The 6850-nt window shown below is 39.2% G+C and overlaps 2 pseudogenes; both read left to right on the top strand.

Annotated features, from left to right (window-relative positions):
• Positions 1–1226: 1226 nt before the first annotated feature.
• LOC119045130 (keratin, type II cytoskeletal 8-like) lies at positions 1227–2712 on the top strand (annotated as a pseudogene).
• A 3665-nt stretch (positions 2713–6377) lies between these two features.
• Positions 6378–6487, top strand: LOC119045135 (uncharacterized; annotated as a pseudogene).
• The last annotated feature ends 363 nt before the right edge of the window (positions 6488–6850 follow it).

Raw genomic sequence — 6850 nt, 5'->3', positions numbered from 1 at the left:
GCATAGGCAGTAAAATCTTGGACATTTATTGTATCAGTATTTTTTCTTATATATCTGATTGGGTAAGGGAAACAAATGGAAAAAACAAATAGGACTATATCAAACTAAAACAATTTTCCACAGCAAAGGGAATCACCAAGAAAATAAAAAGACAATCCACTGAATGGGACAACATATTCACTGATACATCTGATAAGGGGTTAATATCCCAAATTTATAAAGAACTTATAAACTCAACATCAAAAAATCCTATTAAAAAATAGGCAAAGGACCTAAATAGACCTCCAAAGAGGACATACCATGACCAATTTACATACAAAAAATGCTCAATATCACAAATTATCAGAAAAATGCAAATGAAAACCACAATGAGTTATTACCTCACACCTATCAAAAATGGCTATCATTAATAAATCAGCAAACAAGTGTTGGCAAGGAGGTGGAGAAAAGAGAACCCTCGTGAACTGTTGATAGGAATGCAGATTGGTACAGCCATTGTGGAAAGCAGTGTGCAGTTACCTCAAGAAACTAAAAACGGAGCTGCCTAAGACCCATTGATTCCACTTCTGAGAATATATCCAAAGAAACCCAAAATACTGATTCAAAAGAATATATGCACCCATGTGTTTATTGTAGTGTTATTGACAACAGCCAAGATTTGGAAGCATCCCAAGCATCTATCAGTAGATGCATGGATAAAAATATCTGTGGTACATTTACACAATGGAATACTACTCTGCCATAAAAAAGGAAATCTTAACTTTTAAGACAGCATGGGTAGACTTGGAGAGTATTATGCTAAGTGAAAAAAGGCAGTCAGAGAAAGACTAGTACTATCTGATTTCACTTATATTTGGAAACTAATAAAGTAAATTCACAAACAAAATAGACTGACTCATCCATACAGAGAACAGACTTACACCTGTCAGGGGGGTGGGAGTTTGGGGCTCTGGGTGAAAAAGATGAAGGGATTAAGTCAAAGCACATATTCACAGAAATGGGCATCAGTACTGTGATTGCCAGAGAGAAAAAAGGTGGAGGTGACCGAGTTGAATAGTTGAGAGACAGAGACCAGGTTGACAGCAAATCTGTAAAACTTTATTAATTGGTCCTTTACAGAGAAAGTTTGTGGATCACTGATGTAAATAAAAATAAGAATCTTATATAAAAGTTTTATTTGAGGCAGTTTTTGTCTCCTTCTCAAATCTCTGTCTGGTTTGGCCACCCCAGCTTCCACTATGTCTGTAAGAATGACTCAGAGGTCCTTCAAGGTGTCCACCTCTGGCCCAGGGGCCTTCAGCAGCCACTTGTTCTGCTCAAGTGGGCCCAGCACCAGCCCTTTAGCCTTTTTCCAGGTGAGAAGCAGCTCCCGGCTTGGCCTGGGCACCCCCATGAATCTGGTCAGGGGGGTTTTGGTGGAGCTGGGAGCATGGGGACCATTAAAGCCAACCAAGTGAACCAGAGCCTCCTGAGTCCCCTGAAGCTGGAAGAACACAACCAAAAAAAGGAGCAGATCAAGAGTCTTATCCTTCATCAATAAGGTGTGGAGCCTGGAGCAGAATAAGATTCTGGAAACCAAGTGGAGTCTCCTGCGGCAGTAGAAGATGATTCACAGTAACAGACAATAAGTTCGAGGCCTACTTCGACAACCTTCGGTGGCAGCTAAAAACATTGGCCCACGAGAAACTGAGCCTGGAGGTAGAGTTTGGCAACATGCAGGAGCTGGTGGAGGACTTGAAGAATAAATATGAGGACGAGATCAATAAATGCACAGAGATGGAGAATGAATTTCTCCTCATCAAGAAGGATGTGGATGAAGCTTACATGAAAATGGTAGAGCTAGAATCCCGCCTAGAAGGGCTGACCGATGAGATCAACTTCTACAGACAGGTGTATGACGAGGAGATTCATGAGCTGCAGGCCCAGATCTCCGACATGTCCGTGGTGCTGTCCATGGACAACAGGCGCTCCCTGGATGGCATCATCACCGAGGTCAAGGCCCAGTACAAGGAGATAGCCAACTGCAACTGGGCTGAAGCTGAGGCCATCTACAAGATCAAGTATGAGGAGCTGCAGACATTGGCTGGGAAGCATGGGGGATGACCCTGCGTCACATGAAGACGGAGATTTCTGACACTAATGGGAACATCAGCAGAATCTAGGCTGAAATCAAGGGCCTCAAAGGCCAGAAGGCTTCCCTGGAGGCCTCCATCAAGGATGCCAAGCAATGTGGTGAGCTGGCCGTCAAGGATGCTCAGGCCAAGCTGGAAGCCACTCTGAGAGTTGCCAAGCAGGACATGGCCCAGCAGCTGAATGAGTACCAGGAGCTCATGAACACCAGGCTGCCCCTGATGTGGAGACCACCACCTACTGAAAGCTGCTGGAGAGTGAGGAGAGCTGCTGGAGTCTGGGAGGCAGAACATGAGTATCCATACCAAGACCACCAGTGGCTACTTAGGTGGGCTGAGCCCGGCTTACGAGAACTTCGACTACAGCCTGGGCTCTGGCGGGAGCTCTGGCTCCTTCAGCTCCGCCAGCACAAGCCCCTCCAAGACGGTGGTTGTGAAGAACATTGAGAACTGAGATGGGAATCTGGTGTCTGAGTCATTTGATGTTCTGTCCAAATGCATGACTTCTGTGGGCCCTCCTGTCCTCCAAGCTGGAAGGAAAGGAGCTGTGCAGGAGAGCAGAGAGCACAGGACACCCACCTGAGGCTCAGCCCCAGGCCTCAGCTCACCCTTGGGGCAGGGGCCTTTACTGCCTGTGGTACCACCTCTTGCCCCTGCCCCCCACCACTAGAAGCCAGATCAAGTGGGTTTTTTTTCTCCCAAAATAAAGCCTCAGCCAGCTCTCCACGCCCCCCAAAAGTTTTATTTGATTTTGAAAAATTATTAAACTATTATCAAAAACTAGAAGCTCTGATACATTATGCCTTTGTACATTGCATAACAGTGTTAACAGAAGGTGACGCACTGCAGCTACAGGACTGTAGCCAACCTATAACTGAGAATTCACCTCCTTCTCCAACGACACCATCACTTTATCACAAAGTTCACAATCTACAGGCATTTGCAGTAGCCCTCACAGCTCTGCATACTCAGAACAGCCCTGAAGCTGCTCATGAAAAACAGACAAAGTACAACACTGAAGTCAGTGATATTATTTATGCAAGACCTCAAAGGTTTTTTTCCAAAGTAGACACAGATAGATATACATGCATTTTCATGAGAATACTGGCAGTAGGAATATTCTTTAAAGCAGGAAATAAACATTTTCATCCTAATGTTTTCAACTGATCATGAGAAAACAGACTTCTAATTTTTGAGTCTCCAAAGAACAAAGCAGAAACTTTGTGGAATATACCACTTTCTACCATACACAATCTATAATTATGTATATCTTTGCCTGATTTTGTTTTCTAGATTGTAAGCTTCAAGTGGCAGTCTAATTCATGTTTGCATCCTATGTCATCTTCTACAGTAGTTTTCACAGAGTAAAATATTCACTGAAATTGAAGAAAAATGCGGAAAAGAAAAATCTTCATGACTATTAACAGTATTCCTCCTGAAGAAATAGATTCTAAGTAAACAGCCAGAAATTTAGATGACAATTTCTGTATAAGATTTTAATGGCATCTTTATTTGTAATAGTGAAAGTGTGGAAGCAACTTATATCAATAATAAAAGTCTTTTCTTTTTTAAAAAGAATAATTTATCCATGCCATGAAATATTACACCAGTATTAAAAATAATGTTGATGAAAAACTTAGTAACCTAAAAAATACTCACCATAAAATGTTTAGTGAAAAAGCAGGATTCAGAATTGTGTGTTCAACCCTGACTGGTGTGGTTCACTGGGTTGGGCGTCATCCCACAAACTGAAAAGTCCCCAGTTCGACTCTCAGTCAGGGCACAAGTGTGGGTTGCGGGCCAGTTCTGTGGATGGGGGCATGTGAGAGGTGGGTGATCAATGAAGGCTCTCTCAAACATCAGTGTTCTCTTTCTTTTCCCCCTCTCTTCCCCTCTATCTAAAATAAATATTTTTTTTAAAAAAAGAATATTTAGTGCAATTCAAGGGAGTCACCAAAATGTTAACAGCAGTTTTCAGTGGGATATGAGAGTATAGATAAATGGAATTTTCTTTCTACTTTTACACATCTTCTAAACTTACTGCAATAAACATGTGTTGTTTTATTATTACAAAAAGAAAAAAAAACATTTGGAAAATAAATGAATGCAGTGGGCAGAACCTTGTCTGTGATCGACCTGCATGGAAACAATCTGATTTATTATAGGTGAATGTCTTTATTCTAAATTGAGCAGGTCTCTCCCAAACTTCTTGGCTGTGAAGGAGAGATTAACTCCTGTCCAAGGACAAAGAGTCGCTCTGCCAGGATCAAGTATAATGAGCAATACTGGGCTGTGAATAGGATCCTGAATGTCAAAAGCTCACACCGCCTCTGCAGCCTCCCTGGTGTGGGGACAATTACCACCTTGTGTTTTTGCTGATCTAGAAGATAAACTTAAGAACACAATCAGTTCTTAAATAATTTGTTCAATACCTCAGGCAGTTTAATAGACACAGTCTCTGTGCTTATTCTCAAACTTGTATCAGATGTATTTGGGCATGTATTCTTTTTTTTTTAATAATTTTTTTTTTTAGATTTTATTTATTTATCTTTAGAGGGGAAGGGAAGGAGAGAGGGAGAGAAACATCAATGTATGGTTGCCTTTTGTGCATCCCCTGCTGGGAACTGGCCTGCAGGGAACCGGCCTGCAACCCCGGTATGTGCCCCGACTGGGAATCGAACCGCGATTGTCTGGTTCGCAGGCCCGCGCTTGGGTATGTATTCTAACTATATTATTATATATTGTGTTCTCGTGTACTAAATGCTGGGACTGCTCTAGAAGCATCGATATTTTCACTATTGAGCTGTAAGCACCAGAATGCCATTATTTCCACCTTCCACACCTCTTCCAGTTCTTCATATTTGCTAGTTGGTATTCTTTTACTCAATTGGTTGACCTTATATAGGAATTTTTGGAATTCTGCTGATGTATGTAGTATATGGTCAATAAATGTTGATCTATGACCTGCTACATGAGTTTCTGTAGTAACTAAATTGTTTGTAAAGAAACACTGCAGTTTTAATAGTCATATGTAAAGTTATTACCAAGAGAACAAGAACAGATTGATACTTACATATTGGAATCACTGGAACTCACTGAGTTATTCCATTTCCCAGATCTGATTTCACTTTCAAAGTTCTAATGGATAATACTAAGCAATAACATATCCTTTAAATGTTATGCATATGTCCTTAAAAATGTATAGAAACTGTACAGGACTGTCCGTGATATATACAAATGTGGACTTTGTTATATTTCACATCCAATAAGAATGTGTTTCTAAGAAGTATTTCTGAAAAATCTTGTTTCCCCCACCAATCATCAGAGGTAGAAATCCAATGCTATTACAGATAAAGGCTGCCATCGTCCAGTCCAAAGAACAGCCGTGTTCCAGATAAAGCACACTTTAAAGGACAACCTTTGACTGGTTTGGTGTAATTAAAATCACATTATCATAATTATACCCAAATTCAAGCCGGCTTTATTTTTGCATCTGCTGGAAAGAAGTGACATTAAAGAACTCCTCAAAGGAGATAGACTTTCAATAGGTAATATTTTCATCAGTTCAATTTTATTTTCATCTTTGTTTGATATTAAGTATGCATACTTACCTAGGCAGGTAATTTGATGAAGGTCTTTCCGCATTACATATATTTAGTAACATGGCCTTTATTTTCTAATAGACTCAGTTACCCAAGATTAGGACAACTATTCATGAGACTAAAAAAAAAGGCAGAGCTTTAAATATATATTACTTTCTGTCAATTTTACTGAAACAGCAAAGCTTGAAGTCTGAATCTATACACATCTAAAGAAAAATGGTTCTGCTCAGCAGCAAGCTGATGTAAAGCTTAGCAGTGTGATATGTTTCTTACCTTTGTATTAGGAAGAAAGTTTGTGAACACACATTTAAAGGAAGGAGAGCTGGAATTAAGGACTAGAAGAAAATATAGCTTAGCTTCTAACTATATACAGGGTGGAGCAAAAATATTATTTTCCATATGAACCACTGTAAACCTACTTTTGTTCCACCCTGTATTGAAAAACAAGATTATGAGTTACTTTAAAAATTATTTATACAATTCCAAGTTCATTCGAATTGACAGCTATCAATTAAGACTATTAAATAAAATTATTTTACTAAAATTTTTATTAGAGAAGTATAAATGGGCATGTCCTAAAGCTCCAAGAAAACATGATACCTGTTTATAAAATAAATGCTGAAAATTTTAAAGCAATATTGACATAATTGCTTCTCGGCCTTTTGGCCAAGATCAAGTGTAGTATTTGTTCTTATCAGTTTAAAGTAATATTGACATGAAATAAAATATATGCATATTTTACAATTATTACTCCAGATTATTAGAACATTTTAAAAGACAAGTTTCTGAAAATGCTATTGTTTAATGTGAATCACTGTTTGGTGTTTTTAGATGAGTAACTTCTAAAAATTTGAACAAGTGTGTAATTTAATGATTTTAAAAATTGAAGCAGTCATGATGTGAGCGGGATAATTTTCATCTTCCTTCTTTCTAGTAAGGTCCAGACCACTCTGTGTAATCTTGCAATGCTTCACTTCCTCCCCACCCCACCCCAGTACAATCCCTTTTTCCTGTTCTACTTTTTTTTCCATAAAAGTTTCATTGTCTAATATACTGTGGTATTTACATACATATGCTTACTATTTTTTTGTATTTTCCCTCATTGCTACGTATAATACA

The sequence above is a fragment of the Artibeus jamaicensis genome, unplaced genomic scaffold (genome assembly GCF_021234435.1).
Source record: "Artibeus jamaicensis isolate MK-2021 breed Jamaican fruit bat unplaced genomic scaffold, CSHL_Jam_final contig_233, whole genome shotgun sequence".
Classification (NCBI taxonomy): domain Eukaryota; kingdom Metazoa; phylum Chordata; class Mammalia; order Chiroptera; family Phyllostomidae; genus Artibeus; species Artibeus jamaicensis.
The sequence above is the reverse complement of the archived record's forward strand: the minus strand, read 5'-3'. Positions and strand labels throughout refer to the sequence as shown.